At 35.0% G+C, this 17,973-nt stretch overlaps 1 long non-coding RNA gene across 1 annotated transcript in view; it reads right to left on the bottom strand.

Annotated features, from left to right (window-relative positions):
- Positions 1-1,561: 1,561 nt before the first annotated feature.
- Positions 1,562-17,973, bottom strand: part of LOC119518778 — a 54,617-nt gene continuing 38,205 nt past the window's right edge. The window contains exons 4-5 of the long non-coding RNA XR_005213844.1: positions 11,188-11,306; positions 1,562-1,647 (exon numbers count right to left, since the gene is read on the bottom strand). This is a non-coding gene — a long non-coding RNA (uncharacterized LOC119518778). The remainder of the gene's footprint in view (positions 1,648-11,187; positions 11,307-17,973) is intronic.

Below are 17,973 nucleotides of genomic sequence, written 5' to 3'. Positions count from 1 at the left end.
AAAGGTAGTTAATGTGCATTAAGAGGAATAGTCAGAGATTTACTTATTTGAATTTATTAAAGATGTAGAATAGGAGCTGGGTCTTGAGAGAGAGAGTTAAGATGAAAATGAAATAAAGTTGTCATTGAAGTCTTTTATAGAAAAATGGGAAGGGAGCTTTCCTTAAAAGTACTAAGAATTAGATAACTAGGATAAGAACTGAAGGCTTTTTAGACTATGGAAACACTAAAGTGAAGTCACAAACAAAGACTAGCAATAGTCAATGGATTAGAGTCCTATTAATGAGCAGAGAAAACAAAAACAAAAGTTAAGCTAGTTCCAAAGAATTGTGGACCTTTAATGCTGGACTGTGGACTTTGGATGCATTGGGTAAAAAAAAGTCTCCTTTAAAAATTTTTGAAGGGGGTGGTAATGAGATAAATGCAATGTTTTAGCTGTGGTGTCAACAATAGACTAAGAAAGGAAATAATAAAAAAAATCATAAAATGATATGCTTTAATCCTAGGTCAAACAAAACAAAACAGAACAAAACAAACAAAAAGCTACCCTCTAGCAAAGTAAAGTTCCTATCACGTATCTGTTTTTGTTTGTTTTGGTTTTTAATGTTCAATTTAAATGACTATTTGATGAGCATGTGTGTTGATTTGATGAAATGCAATCCAAAGAAAGATTTAATTACCTTTTTTTTTTCCAAATAAGGCAGAGAGGTCAAAGCCTATTTTATCTCAAGAAATTGGAGTATGGAATGACATGCAATCCTAAAATATGTCCCAGTCCACACAGTGAGATGTACTTACCCCTTTTTCCTTCTCCATTTACTTTTATTGCTTTACTTTTTATGAAAATCTCCCTATTCCGATTTGCTAATGCTGTGTTGTGCAAAATACCAGAAATGGATTGGCTTTTACAAAGGGGGTTTATTTGATTACAAGTTGCCGTCCTAAGGCCATAAAAGTGTCCAAACTAAGGCATCAACAAGAAGGTACCTTCAACAAAGATTGGCTGATGGCATCCAGAAAATCTCCATCAGCTGGGAAGGCAAATGGCTGGCGTCTGGTCCAGGGTACTAGTTTCAAAACGACTTTCTCCCAGGACATTTCTTGCTAAGCATCTGGAGTGTTCTCTTAGTTTCTCCCAGGCAAACTCTGGGCTAGCAAAAGTCTGCTTTCAACAGCAGTCTCCAAAATATCTCTCTCAGCTAAAGCACTGGGCTCTTTCCATCTGAGCTCTTACAGAGCTCCAGTGACTTAAGTCCCATAATGAATGGGTGAGGTAACAACTCCATGGAAATAACCTAATCAAAGGTATTACCCACAGTTCGGTGAGTCACAGTTCCATGGAAACACTCAATCAAGAGCTCACACCCTAATCAGGAAGATTAATAATTCTGCCCCCACAAGATTGCATCAAAGAATGTGGCTTTTGGGGGGAACACAGTATATCCAAAATGGCACACTCCCCCATATCTTTATAATATAATATTGGAAATTCTAGTAAATGAAGAACAGTAGTTTAGATACAAAGTCATGACATAGGACATTAAACCTTTATTTCTTGTTTCTCATCTTAACTGGATTTCCTGATGGGATCAAATCACAGGTAGGAAGCCACCCATTGTCCGAAGCCATAATATATATGGCTTTGTCCCTGTGAAATAAAGAAGTGTAATCAATACTTAAAAGATTTTGTTTGTTTGTTTGGTCCCCAAGCACTTTATGGGCTCTTTGATTTTGGGTGAATGGGACTTAGTCATTTCCCTCCAACCACACAGCATGTTGATGGCCTCCAATGCCCAACAGTCTGGCATCCAGTAGCTCAAAATGTCGACTGCATGATTAAATGTTCTACTTTTTAATCTCAGTATTTAACACTTTATTTAGTTGACAGCACCCAGGTTTTGAAATTGAAAAAAAATAATTCTGCAAGATGAGCTGTATTTCCAGAAAATAGACTTTTCTTTATAAAAGTACAGAGTCAGAGTATATTCTGCAAGGACATACCTTTATAGGTTATATATTTCAACAGAAAATGGAAAGGAAAATCCTCTGAAATATGTTTATCAGCAAATGACCTGATCAGCTAAGATCCATCACAGGTAGATCATGGCTCTATAAGTCAATACATCCCAGGAAGCAAGTTTAAATGGATTTGAGATTATTGATACTTTTTTATTAAAGTTCCCTCATAACTCAGGAAAGGAAAATATAATGCCCAAAATGTTGCACCTTTTAAAACTTCATAGGTTATCTTACTTAAAACAGAAAAATTTCTTATTTTAGCCTCCTTTATAAACAGCTTAAGCCACTAAGGTTTAAAAGCAGAGCTGACAAGTTTTAAAGACTCTTTTTAAGGTTGTATGCCATTTTTAAAGCACTGAATGCTTCCTATCACGGACCTGATCAGTCCAAGGCAGGTCAGTGGATATACTCCTCAGCTACCAGACAGAAGGATATAATGTACTCTGTGAAGACAAGGAATCAATGAGAATATCAGGCACAGGCATACTAAAAATAGGGGGCTCTTACTTTAACACTGGGAAAATAGACATTTGTTGTACAGAGTCATCAGTTTAGAAGCCTTTGTTTTTAGGGAAGGCACTTTGAAACTGATGCCTGCTTTGGAGAAATACCCTGATGGAATCAGATTTCCTAATTTGCAAACCATAATTAACCTCAGTTCTTTGAATGACATTAAGTGTGAACCTTGAATACATTGTTTTTAGTTGCACTAATTAGTTGTACATACTTGAAGAGCATATGCAAATATATGTAAATCAAAATCCGCTTTTTATGTAAAGTAATATAAATGTGTGCCCTAGATTCCTTGGAAGGAATACAGTTTCAATTTTCCTTATTTCAGAAGACCTTTTACCTTTGTCTTCCAATAATAGTCAAAAAGAATCACTTTTAATATTTTTAAGTAATCCTTATAACATTAAGTTCTAAGCTCCCCAAGTAACTTTCATAGGAGGCATCTTTTATTCTGTGATTCATTAGTTTTAAGCTAGCATTTGACACTTCATTTTCATTTAATTCATTTCTGTAGCTTTCCTTGCTGTTTTTCCAATAGGCAAGATAAAGACACCAGAAAGTTCAACTAAGATCACAAAATGTAAAACACATATTTTTTTATTATGAGGGACCTCCAGAATTTTTTTTATCTGTCTATAGGATCAATCAACAATAGTTGTATTATATTCTATTACACAAAATCTCTTCAAGTAATTAAGTGAAAATGACTTTATTAGAAAGGTACAAGTAAGTACCTTAGTGGACAAATCCTGACTTAAACCTAAATAATATTTGAAAATATATGTTCATATACACTATGGAAAAACTTTGTTTTGAACAGGTTTTTTTCCTATATTTGAATGATATCTGATAGACTGAGAATAGAAGAAGTTTTGTTGATTCATCATTCTTCTTATTAGACATAAAGATCACCTGAATCTTGATTATGATGACAAATTAGAGTTCATTTAATCTTATCTATAACTAGAGAAGTGTTTAACATTATGAATAGAGCAGGAAATTTTGTTAAAAATTCATACACATACATGCAGAGTATGGAATGGCCCACAGGAATTTCTTATATTATTAGTTTCATTATGAAAGTATACAAACACAAAATAATATACAGTTTAGATTCAATAATAACAACAATCCCTATTCACTAGGAATACACAGCTATGTGTAGCAAATGAGAATCTCTCTCCTGGTCTCATCTGCAAACTTTTATCTTTTTCTATATCTTACCCTTTTAAACTTTGAATGAATATTCCTTAGTGTCAGAGCATCCCAACTGCAAATAATTTAATTATTTCTGCAATTCATATTTCTCATATTTTTACATCTCCATCATTTATATTTAGATAGTTCTATTAGGATTTTTTTAAAATGAAAGAGAATCACATTTCCCTAATGTATGATTAAAAAATGTCTGTGTCAACCACTATTCTTAACAACAAGAAGTCTTCTATTCTTTTACTGTTTTTATTTACCTGTTTAGAAAAAAATATATACCAACCTTGGAAAAAGGTAAAAAAGAGGGGGTTGCATTTACTTTTAGTGCCATACTTTATAAGCATTGTTTCATAAGCATATCCAAGATTATTTAATTTTCCAGGAGAATGTACGTCTGCTTGGTTTTGATATTTGTCTAGTTGATTAGAATCCAGATACTGTGAAATTGCTTGTTAATTGTAGACTTCTATCCAGTAGAAAATATAATCACAAAGTTATGGCTTTAATACCCTTAAGAATATTAATTTTATATCAGCTTAACAACCATATTTTAACATCCATATTTAAAATGTATACCTTTTCTGATGGTTATATAAACTTCAGTTCTCAGAGTCTATTGAAACCAGTTTTATCATCTTACAGGTTGTTTCATTACTTAACGAATTCAATCAAATATTTGACATGTATTCATTCTGTATTTTTATGAGAATCATGTTTTAAACTTTTGAAACCATACTTTGACAGCTCAGTGTTCTATTTCCTTCTAAACTGTCCCAAATTACTAATTTTTGAATGCCTCATTAAGATAGGACTAATTCTCCTTTTTAAAAATTCAAATATTTAAATAAGCTTAAATCCTCCTTTCCCTCTTCTCCACACTTTCCTTATGCTATGAACCAGATCCCTTCCTGATGTAACTACTAGTTTGGTGTTTATTTACTATGACACTTTCCATGCATTAACATATATTCATATGTGTCTATAGAAACATATGTGTACATTACTTAAATAGAAATAAACCATGTGAAATAAACTACTTTTCTATGCTTTGGCAAGCCATATGAAGTGAACTACCTCTCTATGTTTTGAAGACCTTTCCATTTTAGTCCTTCATTCTTAAATGCTGCACAATATGACATGATATGAATATACCATTAATTTGGTTAAACGTTCCTCTATTCAGAGGCATTAATACTGCTTCCAATGTTTCATTATTGTGAACGGTGGGAGAATGATCATTCTTATAAATAATTATATTTGCATATTTCTGAATATATTTCTAGGGTAAATATCAAGAATAGGAATTGTATGTGTAAATTTTAACTAAGACAATATATTTTCAAATAGTCTCCAAAAGAGTTTTTTGTCCATTCCCATAAGCAGTTACCCTCACCAGCAAACACTGAGAAAAACGTTAACATTTTTGCCAAAATCTTTAATGGAATAGTTCAATGAAGTAACATATTTTTCATGGTTCAGATTCTAAAGTCATCAAGAAGAAAATAGTGTACCGAAAAAAAAAGTTATCTCTAAAGATATAGAACACTGTGGAAAGTTTTTTTACCCATTTCTTTATTTTTTTATTCATTTTATGAACAGTGTGTGGCACATAGAACATACTTAGTGAATATTTCTCAAATGAATGGGTCTTTGTTAGTTGCATGTACCAATAAATGGTTAGTCAGTCTATCACTGTTCTATCGATGCTTTTAAAAAGGGTGAAATCTCATTTGTTTTGAACTTCTGCGTATCTACCTAGTAATTTAAATGTGGAACTTGTGTTAAAAATTTTATAAGCTTATTTCTTTTGGAAATTCAAAGGAATTTTTAGAATATCTTTTTAGGTATATGATCTTTTTTTAAACCATTGTATCATTTTGGTATTTTGTCAGTTCTGTTTATAAGAATTTTCTCTCTTTATTGTCCTGATGGTTAGGTTCAAGTGTCAACTTGGCCAGGTGATGGTACCCAGGTGTCTGGTCAAGGAAGCACTGGCCTAACCATTACTACAAGGACTTTTGTGGCTGGTTAATAAACCAGAAGGCTGGCTTATTGAATCATCAGTCTATTGACTGCAGCTGTGACTGATTACATCAATGAAAGGCATGTCTTCTACAATGAGAGAATTCAATCAGCTGGACTTAATCCAATCAGTTGAAGATACTTAACTGAGAGAGATAAAGGACTGTCACTTCTTCTTCAGCTGAAGTGTTTTCTGACTAGTTCATCTAAGTTGCCAGTTTGTTGCCTGAGGAGTTCGTCAAACACGTTCATCGGAGTTGCCAGTTTGCTGCCTGAGGTGTTCATTGAACATCTTCATTGGAGTTGCCAGTTTGCTGCCTGTTGTGTGGAATTTGGACTCATGCATCCCCACAGTTGCATGAGACACTTTTCTAAATCTTATATTTATAGATATCTCTTGCTGATTCTGTTTCCTTAAAGAACCCTAACTAATACAACTTGGTATCAAAAGTGGGGTCCCCTAGGAAATAGAGATGCTGTTTGGAGACTTTGGCAGGTTCCTATAGGATAATCACAATGCAGGCCTTGAGGATTTTGGAATAAAGCTTTACCATCCTCTGCAGATAACTACTCTCCATTTGAAAAACAGCTGTTGGCTTGCTACCAGGCCTTAGTAGGCACAGAACGTTTAGCTATGGGCCACGAAGTTACCATGGAACCTGAGTTACCTATCATGAGCTGGGTGTTGTCTGACCCACCAAGCCATAAATTTGGGCGTGCACAGCAGCACTCCATCATAAAATGGAAATGGTATATACAAGATAGAGCTTGAGTGGGTCCTGAAGGCACAAGTAAGTTACATGAGGAAGTGGCCCAAATGCCCATGGCCCCCACTCCCACCACCTTACCTTCTCTTTCCCAGCCCACAGCTATGGCATCTTGGGGAGTTCCTTACAATCAGTTGACTGAGGAAGGGAAAACTAGGGCCTGGTTTACAGATGGTTCTGCATGATATGCAGGCACCACTGGAAGGTGGACAGCTGCAGCACTGCAGCCCCTTTCTGGGATGTCCCTGAAGGACAGTGCTGAGGGGAAATCCTTCCAGTGGGCAGAACTTCAAGCACTGCACCTGGTTGCTCACTTTGCTTGGAAGGAGAACTGGCCAGAGCTGTGTTTGTATACTGATCCATGGGCTGTTACTAATTGTTTGGCTGGATGGCCAGGGACTTGGAAGGAACATCATTGGAAGATTGGTGACAAAGAATTCTGGGGAAGAGGTATGTGGATAGACCTTTCTGAGTGGGCAAAAAAACATGAAGATATTTGTATGCCATGTGAATGCTCACCAGAGGGTGACTTCAGCAGAAGAAGATTTTAATAACCAAGTGGATAAAATGACCCATTTGGTGGATACTAATCAGCTTCTTTCCCCAGACTCTCCTGTCATTGCCCAATGGGCTTATGAACAAAGTGGTCATGGTGGTAGGGATGGAGGTTATGCATGGGCTCAGCAATATGGACTTTCACTCACCAAGGCTGATCTGGCCTCAGCCACTGCTGAATGCCCAATCTGCCAGCAGCAGAGCTGACAGTCCCCAATATGGCACCATTCCCCGAGGTGATCAGCCTGCTACCTGGTGACAGATTGATTACATTGGAGCACTTCCATCATGGAAGAAGCAGCTATTTGTTCTTACTGAAATAGACACATACTCTGGATATGGGTTTGCCTTCTCTGCACAAAATGCTTCTGCCAAAACTGCCATCCGTGGACCTACAGAATACCTTATCCGCTGTCATGGTATTCCACACAACATTGCTTCTGACCAAGAAACCCACTTCACAGCAAATGAAGTGAGGGAATGGGCACATGCTCATGGAATTCTGTGGTCTTACCATGTTCCCCATCATCCAGAGGCAGTTTTGTTGATAGAACAGTGGAATGGCCTGTTGAAGTCTCAACTACATTGCCAACTAGGTGGCCATACCTTTCAGGGCTGGAGCAGTGTCCTCCAGGAGGCTGTGTATGCTCTGAGTCAGTGTCCACTCGATGGTGCTGTTTCTCCCATAGCCAGGATTCATGGGTCCAGGAATCAAGGGGTGGAAACAGGAGTGGCACCACTCACTATCACTCCCAGTGACCCACTAGGTAAATGTTTGCTTCCTGTCCCTGCAAGCTTAAGCTCTGCTGGTCTATAAGTCTTTGTTCCAAAAGGAGGAGTGCTTTCACCAGGAAACACAACAATAATCCCATGGAACTGGAAGTTAAGACTGCCACCTGGCCATTTTGGTCTTCTTATGCCTCTGAATCAATAGGAAAGGAAGGGGATTACTGTACTGGCTAGGGTGATTGATCCTGACTATCAGGGGGAAACAGCACTGCAACTACACAATGGAGGTAAAGAAGAGTTTTCCTGCAATACAGGAGATCCCCTAGGGTGTCTCTTAGTACTACCATGCCCTGTGATTAAGGTCAATGGAAAACTGCAACAACCCAATCCTGGCAGGACTACCAATAGCCAAGAAACTTCAGGAATGAAGGTTTGGGTCACCCCACCAGGCAAATAACCATGGCTAGCTGAAGTGCTTGATAAGGGTAAAGGGAACATGGAATGGGTAGTGGAAGAAGGTCGTGATAAATATGAACTATGGCCACATGACCAGTAATAGAAATGAGGACTATGATGATATGAATATTTCTTACTTGTTTTGTTATGAGTATATTTGTATTTCTCTATAAAGCAACTACCTTTGCTTTCTTCTCTGTCTTATTCCCTTATCATATGACATAAGCTTCATTGTTCATTTTGCAGTATTTAAGTTAAAGGAAATCAATTTAAGAGTTAATGTCACCCAAGGACTTGCACCCTATTCTGGAGAGATTTAGTGTGTTTCTGGTTGTATGCAGGACAGTGGAATATTGTTAGGCAAAATATATGTCTGCTATTGTTCTCTACTAGAGACAAAGTATGGTTTAAGGTGATGTGTATAACTGCCAAGTTGACAAGGGGTGGACTGTGATGGTTAGGCTCATGTGTCCACTTGGCCAGGTGATGGTACCCAGGTGTCTGGTCAAGCAAGTACTGGCCTAACCATTACTGCAAGGACATTTGTGGCTGGTTAATAAACCAGAAGGCTGGTTTATTGAATCATCAGTCAATTGGCTGCAGCTGTGGCTGATTACATCAACAAAGTGCTTGTCTTCCAGAATGAGAGAATGCAGTCAGCTGAATTTATTCTGACCAGTTGAAGACTTTTAATCGAGACATATAGAGGACCTTCACTACTTCTTTGGCTGAGCAGCCAAGCATTTCCTGAGGAGTTCATCAAAGTTGCCAGTTCATTGCCTGAGGAGTTCATTGAACATCTTCATTGGAGTTGCCAGTTTGCTGCCTGTTCTACAGAATTTGGACTCATGCATACCCACAGTTGTGTGAGACACTTTTATAAATCTTACATTTTAAATATCTCTTGCTGATTCTGTTTCCCTAGAGAACCCTAACTAATATGATAGTACTTAGGACATTTTGCTTAAATTTGGTTTTGGAGTTTTCTGTTTTATTCTTTTTTTTTTTTTTTCTTTAATCTAATCTTAGCAGTTTTGTCTTTAAACCATTAACATTTTAAATTAATACTCATTTAGTTTTATCCAACCAAAACCTGTTTGGTGTTTTCCACTTGCCATTGCTGTTTTTTTCTTTACTAATTTTTGTTGGATTTGTTGAATGTTCTTTGTACAGAATTTTCTTTCTAGTAGTTTGAAAGCTGTAACTTCTATTTCAAATTTTTATGTTGTATGTTCTTAAATACATAAGACACTTACTTAAACATTTATTTTTCAAACATCAAATGCTATGAGTGCCCACAACTTTCTCCCACAAAGACAAGATTTACAGAAGTCTTCCATTTATATTGGTTCTTTCCCCTGCTAATCCACACACCATATTGTATATCGTCAGGTAATTTGATTTTATATTGTTAGTATTTTTGTTTACAATAAACACTTATTCACTTTACTTCTCTGGGACTCAATGTCTTTTTTAGGATACCTTGACAAGTCCATTTTGTACATTACTTCATCATATATTCACTGAGCCTAATCAAAAGTATTAATTAAATGATGTCTTCTACTTTTTCCTGAACATTTTTCTTTGAATTTTTGTAAGTTAACTGTGGATTTGATGAGTTGTCATTTTTTCAAACATAAAAAAAAAGATGAGGCTTAAGTGAGTAGGTAAAGAAATTCCTCTAAAAGGAATGGCCAAAGATACAGAACAGAAGCATACTGAATTGCAGATTTGTCAGTTGGACATCAAAGCCTCTACTAAGAAGTTCTAAAGTTCATTTCTATTCCAATTGCCAATAAAACTAGAATAGATTCTTTTCTAAAACCTTATCCTAACTTTCCTACATACTTAACTTTTCATTTGCTTTTCCCTAACTCTATAATTAAGGGTTCAGTCAGCAAAACAGAAACTTGCTTAGGTAATTCAAGCTGAACGAAAATTAGGATACAAAATTGGTGGAAGGAACAAAAAAGGTAAAGTGGCATTACTCAGATACGGATGTGTAGGAAAATATCAGTGCCACTAGAGGAACCCATGTTGTTTGCAGTTGTGACTTCATGAGTCTGCCTACCCATGAGACTCAGACAACTGAGCTTGTCTACCTGCAGTCACTGGCATCGGAGGACAAAAACATATATACCTTATGACTTCTAGTTTAATTTGATGTGAGTGTTTCCTATTGGCAGAACCTTCACCAGAGCTATGTGGGTAAGGGAATCTAAGAAAAGCAGTTTATCACCTTCTAGCCTCAGAGATACAGGGAAAGTGTAGAAAATGTCTGAAATGTTGTAGAGACATTAAAAGACAATATAGCTCACCCAAAAGGTATCTTTTTTTTTCTTATTCATGCTGGTTGCTATTTTATTTCTTCTTTATATCCATATTAAAGGCTACTTCTTCCATGAAGCTGAGTCTAATGTGGAATGTTATGCAAACTCTATGCTCTTTAAACTCCCTAAAATGCCACACACATCTCTTACTTTATTTAATATATTTTTGTTAGTATTGTAGTTTTTATCATATCTTAGCCCTTTGATCACTTTTCTATAGCTTTCTTCAAGGCAGAGAACTAGTGTAAACTGTGCATTAGGGTTTAAATAATTTATTTTCTTTCAGTATTTGATAGGAAATCAGCATTCATATTTTAACCTCTTAAAGTTTGCCTTTATCTTGCATTGTAATACCCAAGAATGATTTAATTTACTGAATTTCAAGAAGTGATTGCCCTTAAAAAAAAAAAAATAAAGCAAGAACCTGGGGGGTAATTTGTATGGAAAACCTTATATTAGATTTACCATGTAATTTTAAGTGAAGATCAAAAAGTATGGATAGAATCTCTCTTTGTTTTCTACTGATATGAAATAGGTTAGCATGAACTCATTGATGAATACTTGGAGGATAAATGATTTTGTTACCTTTTTTTCTTCAAAACACATGAGTTACTCTTTTGACTAGACACACCAAGTGAAACAGCTCTACTAGGCTTCAGTGTCTCAGATGAGGATATTTTGCCAGTTTCTATTATTGGTAAAATCTGCAAATGAGCAACAGACAACAAGAATTCCTTCAGATGAAAATAATTTAGTAGCAAGAATGCTGTTCTGAGTAGTTCATGAAGAAAGTGTTTCATAGGAAGGATGAACATTTTGGAGTCAATAGAAATGAACTATCAAACATCTAAACTTCACTATTCACTAGAACTCTCTGAGGCCCCTTTTCTATTTACAATAAGAAAATAATTGAGAATAAAATAAGATTATACACATGAAGACATTTTTCAAATTGTAAATTGTCTCATAAAAATGTAATGCTGTAATTTGCTATTTTAACAATTATTAATTTCTTCCTTTGTGCCAGGCACAGATATAAGCATTTTACCACCATTAACTCATTTAATCCTTATTAAATCCAAGATACAAGCATGTTACACTAATTTCTAGTGACACCTGCCTTTTATAGATGAAGAAAGAAAAGTTTAGAGAGGTCAAATGACTTTTCTAAATTTCCACAGGGCATTGGTGACAAAGCTATGGTACAATCACAATCCTCTCTGGAGTAAATATCCCATGTATCATTATCCTATACATAAGAGTAAAACTGCTTTATCTAATAGAAGCAGGATTGTAATCAGTAAATTAATGTGAAAATAGTGTTAAAATAGGGAATCATAAAAATACATTTAACATTCCTTAAACTTCAAAACATACACATGTACATCTTGCCAATCTTTTAATTAGAGTTTTGAATCATTATCCTATGTAAGACACAGATTTTATTCATCTACAGTCTTCCATTTTGGTGTATTTAATGTGGAGCAAGGAAAAAGACAATTACTATATTATCTGAATGCAGAATCTGTGACTGGCCAACAGAATCTTCTGCAATGATGGAAATGTTCTATATCTGTACTGTCCAATTTGATAGCCACTAGGCATATGTGACTATTGAACCCTTGAATGTGACTAGTGCAACTGAGGAATTGAATTCTTAATTTTATTTTATTCTAATTAATTTGAGTTTGAAAGTGAAAAGGCACATTTGTCTAGTGGCTTTCCTAGGGGACAGCACAACTCTCTCTCTGTGTATTCCCCATTGACCCTTCTCACCACTATATATTTTACCGTTTTATTGTGCCCCTCTAAATTCAATTTCCCAAAACCTTGGGAAAGTTAAGTGATTTTTGGTGTCATTTCAAAGCAATCAAAGTTTTCATGAGCCAGAATAAAGAAAAACACAACCATTTTTACACCTTTAAGTTCAGGCAATAATTAATACTTTCACCTAATTACAATAGAAAATTAAAAATTATGTAAAACAGTGCTCTGACACCTGGAAAGCATGGAACTAACTGGTGGAAGTAGAAGTGCAAAGGCTTCCTACAAGCACCCTAGTGGCCACAGGGTATACTTTTCATGAGGAGAGAAATACATCTGATAATTAGGCCAGCTGATTAAGTGGAGGTCAGTTAAAAACAGTCCTACAGCAATAGGCATGTTACTGCTGACTGTAAACCCTCAGCAAAAATAGATAAATAGATGAAATACAAAATAAAATAACATGGCATTGTAAAAGCCATTTACATGCAAAAAACACATGTAAATTCACATAGGACAAAGTTTAAAAAGTATAAAATAAAATGAAAAATTACTAAAAAAATAAGTTTAAAATAATTTATTTTTACAAGTGAAAGTTACCAATTTTTATATTTGGTACATGAGAGAAACACATTTTAAGGGCTAAGTTTGTAGACTTCTTTCATAACTGCATCAAATACTCACAGATCAGTGATGACTTTCTGCTTCTTACAAGCATTTCGCGAATTGCCCTCCTATGAAATATTTTTCATATTGTTAAACCCCAAACTAAATGCAGCAAACCAAGTTATAATCATCTAAACATCTAATCATGTAAACGGAGAGGTGAAGAATTATTAGCCAACATATTGGTTCTTTAGTCCTGCATTGACTCAAACAAAGCATCAGGTTTTTACTGTAGTAAAACTGAAGCTAACAATAATGCCCAAACACTTCTGAGAGGCAAAATCACACTGTTTTTCTGAGAAAAAATGTTGTAAACCAAACGAGTAACAAAAAATGTTCACATCAACCTCAAATTTGGCTATCCAAAAAATACAATTTTTCAGCATTCTTTTAGCGTGTATGCATAATACTGTATTTGAAATTATAAAAGAATTGTTTTAAAATGTCTGATCTTCTAGATATAGCTATCTCATTTGAAAAATATTTTACTTGAGAGATTCTCATCCCATGTAAAGCCATGCTGATATGAAAGAGAAAAATCCTTCTGATATCCTGAGAAATTCCCAAAAGCTGCCTTTTGGGTTACTTTGAATAAATGACTGGCTAGAAATGAATTCAAGGTAGCCCTTTTCCTCCATCCAGAAAGTTCCCTGTTTGAGTTTCTACACCTGCAGAAGCAGGTGTAGCCAGGTTATAAAAGGCAGCATGATTGGGTATGTGCCATACCAAAGTACAGTATATATTTGAAAATAGAAAAATGTCTGGAAAACAGGAGGTTTAAATGAATATGGCCTGAAGGGCTGGAATAACAGATGTGCTGACAATTTGTGAATATTTTACTGTAAATGCTCTCGTCTTTTATTAAATAAGGAATTACGTAGTGCCAGACACCATGACACAATGCCTGATGCTTAGTTAGATTAATTTGTAAAAACAGGAATTCTCAGAACTATAGGACCAAGAAATGTAGGTGATTGACTTTTGTTTATTCTCAGTAAATAACAAGTATGTATCCATACACAGGGATGTATACATACAAGGTACAGATATACTTAAACAGAGGAAACATTTAACAAATATCAACTCATTCACATGGCATGCACATCCATATACAATTACAAAGTATGGGAATTGTTTTTGTTTTGTTTTTGGTAGTCTGTTTTTTTTAACCATTTAAGGCATTTGAGGAAGAATGAGTTTCACAATTCTTGGGAGAGAGGAGGGTTCCTAACATTTGCTTGGGGCACTGTACCAGTGGGTCATCTTTAAGCTTCTCCAAGCAGCTGTGCATCATATAGAGAATTGCATACAAAGAGGCCGTAACAGAAGACAGTACTGAAGAGCTTCAGTATGTAATACAAATCAAACCCGAATATGAAATCTGTACAACCAGGAGTGTTATTTTATCAAATTAAAAGTGGCTTTGGATTGTAGTGATCTTATTTTTGTAATATAGGTATTAGCTGGACTGATCCTGACGTATGGAAGATCAGAAATGTAGCCTTTCCAAAACACTTGTGCAGTAGATCATAATGGTTCTAAGTAATATTATAGGCTATTACACTCTCGAATTTAGGAGACTCTCTGAAACATGTAAATGAGTATGAGGGGACTTTTAGACATCTCACGAGCTTCAATAATTAGAATGATATTTACTAATATATTTAGCAAAAGGCATCCGGCATACAAAATATTTGAGCCTTACTTGAAGGAGGAAAGGATTGAATTGTAGAGAAGTAAAGAGCCAATTCCCTAGAGCTGATGATATCCAATTGACAATTTATCATGAATAATAGCTTTCCATTTTCACTATTATTTGGAGAAATGAGGAAATTCATGAAGAAATGGCCACAATTTTATATTAAAGCTAGAGCTAGAATTTAAAAAAAAACAACAAAAACTATACACACCAAAGGCTGAAACTCCACCTTTATCTCACACTGCAGTGACAAGATCCAACTTTGAATATTCTATCATTGTTGGTTTGCATAAAAAACTCATTTAAATGGAGATATGTTTTTCTATCTGTGGTTATATCTAACCAAAAGGCAGACTATGCAGCAGAGAGGGATAAACGCCATCAAGGAAAAAAGTTAGTGTGGCAAACATTAATATATGCTGTAGAAAAATAATCCTCTCAAAATTGTTAGCTAAATTTCCTTCCGTTTCAAATCCAATGCCAATCCAGCCTCAGAACTCTGAAGTATTAAGGATTTATTTTAAAGGTTTATGGGCAATACTAGTATTTGTAAAACACCTATCAAAATGAATACATGGTCAAAATCTGATTTTCTCTACATTTAGTGGAAATGTACTATTTCCAATTACTGACTAAAAAATATTTAAATAAAAAAGTCTAATATGTATAGATCAGCTTTATAATTCTTAAAAACAACAAAAACACCCAAATTCATACTGTGTTCAAAGGAATTTCTCCAAGATTGCAGTCATGCTATTAATTTATTTTTATCTTTCCTTTATTTTTGTTTTGTTTAGTTTATAGTAGCATAAGTTTCACAGCTTGATAAATTACATGTCAAAGTAAGTTCCTATTTATTGTTTAAGGGTTTGGGGGTTTATTTAAAATACATTTTCATTTTGTGTGTGTGTGTGTGTGTGTGTGTGTATAGTCATTGGATACGCTGACCAAAAAACCAAACACATAAGAGCATTTATATCTAAATTATCTTGTTGTTTAAAAATATAATTTATAATTAGACAATGATGCCAAAGAAACATCTGTTAGTCTTGCTTTTAAAAAAGAGAACAATTTTACCATTGGAAATAATTTTCTATGTACTAGTAATCAAACTGCACAGCCCTGAAGGTGAATTATTATTTAGGCAAACAAGTTTAAAGTCAAACAAAGAATGGACACAAACATTAAATGTTACATTAAACTCAACATTAAGGTTTATTTATATTTTTTAGCTTTTAAGTCAATAAAGCATTTTATAACTGTAAACATTTCCCCCAGACTTGCCTCTCAAAATATTATCAATGACTATATCAAATTATCATAATCGTGTGTACGTGTGTGAGGCAGGGAGAATCACGTAGGAACTAGGTACTGACAATTCTCTTGCAATAATGAACCTATAAATAATAGATTTACTAATCTTAGGGGTAAAAAAACAAAATAACACAAAGCAATATTTTAAGAATAGAAATCTATTTGAAAGGAAATAATTTGTCTTGTATTAAAAAATATTAATTAGTTACAGGGATGGTTTGAACTTGTCTAATATAATTGTTGTAGAGAAAGCCATCATCATTATGCTCATAACTACCAACTAGAATGGTGGAAAATATGGATATGCGTGATTTAGTAGGGAACAAACTCATTTATAGTCTAACTGAAATGAAACTAACAAAGTTTTGATGGTTATTATTGAATTACAGGCCATTTATGAAATTGCAGAAATATGTTTCTGAACCTACACAGTGTACTTCTTGTTCTAGCAGCATATTTAATGTCCAACTTTTTCCTCTATGGCTTTCATTTTAAAGCCCTAGGGGGAAAGTGACAGAGTAGGAACCAGATGCCTCATTGACAATATAGAGTAGGCAAATTGCAGTTTGCAGAAATAGTTACCGTTAGGCCTTATGCAGTTGTCATTTTCATTCAACAAATAGTAGTCTGTATTTTTAGGGTGCCCAGTTCTGTGCAGGGCAAATTAAATAGGAATGGAAAAAGAAACTCTGTAAATAACAGAGATACACACATAAACATTGGGCTGCCATTTGGCACACAGTCTGATTTGTAGTTAGAATTTTTCTTTTCACTTCATGAAATAGGTCATTTTGGTTTCTGCTACTACTGATTCACAGTGGTTAGGTTTGAAACAGCTAGAAACGTTGACTCAGAAGTTATTCCAAGAGTCCTTTTAGGCTCAGTTTGATTGTTTAGGTTTTGACCAACAGATTGAGATTTTCTTACTTATAACTATAACCCGCTATCATTCAACAAATATTTCTCTTAACCTTACCAAGTGAAAGGGACCACACTATGCAATGAGATTTAGTCTTAAATGGAACAGACATGATTGCAATTCTTAGGGAGCTGTTTAGAAGGGGAAAAAAAGCTTTGAACTGATTAATTTTGTATCATTTAGATATTCCATGTTCATTTAAACACAAGCTGTAGGTAATAAAGTTTGAGCAGGAAGACTTTTCTATTCTAAGATAACTTGAGTCTAAATTGTATATAATTCAACCCAAACCATTTAAATGCACAATATATGTAATAATTTTTTTCAGTTGACCAAGCCTCTTTTAATCCTAGTAACAATCTGAAGTTTATAAATATGAATTTTGAGCTTCATAACAATTTGAACTATATTTATAATTTTCAGGTGTAGAGGTACTTGGTGAACTTTGTCTTAGATCCCAGAAGAAGAAACTAACATGTAGAAAGAGTTTTGAACCCGGGGGCCCCGCAGCTTATCTCACAGAAAACAGGTGCCCCATAAACTGAAGAATGAAGCTGTTCAAAGCTAGTCATGGCTGCCTCAGTCGCAGCAGCATCTCCAAGGTGGGTAAGGCAAGGTCAGATATACCTGTAAAAACAACCAACCAAAAAGGCCTGCTCTCCCCAGTTAGATAATGCAGCTGCTTTCCTAAAAAGAATATTGTCTCAGAATTCTACCAACCAGTCAGCCCAAAACTAGATAGGCACTCACCCAATCGAGGCACAGAACATCACAGCAGACACCCTACCCTACGTGGGTTCCTTTTTTCGTTAAAGAATGCTGCTCTCAGAGAGCGGGAGCCATTATCTTTTTCTTCTTTTCTGCTGGCTCCCACCTGCTTTCTTCTTCTAATAAATCTTAAACTTTATACTTAAACTTTGACTTGCTGCATTGTATGAATTCTTGAACGGCTCCGAACCTAACACTGATTTTCTTTTATTTCGTTTCCTGTATTTTTATTTTTTTATAG

Source organism: Choloepus didactylus, chromosome 2 (assembly GCF_015220235.1).
Source record: "Choloepus didactylus isolate mChoDid1 chromosome 2, mChoDid1.pri, whole genome shotgun sequence".
Classification (NCBI taxonomy): Eukaryota; Metazoa; Chordata; class Mammalia; order Pilosa; family Megalonychidae; genus Choloepus; species Choloepus didactylus.
Note: the sequence above shows the minus strand (reverse complement) of the source record. Positions and strands in the feature narration are given on the sequence as shown.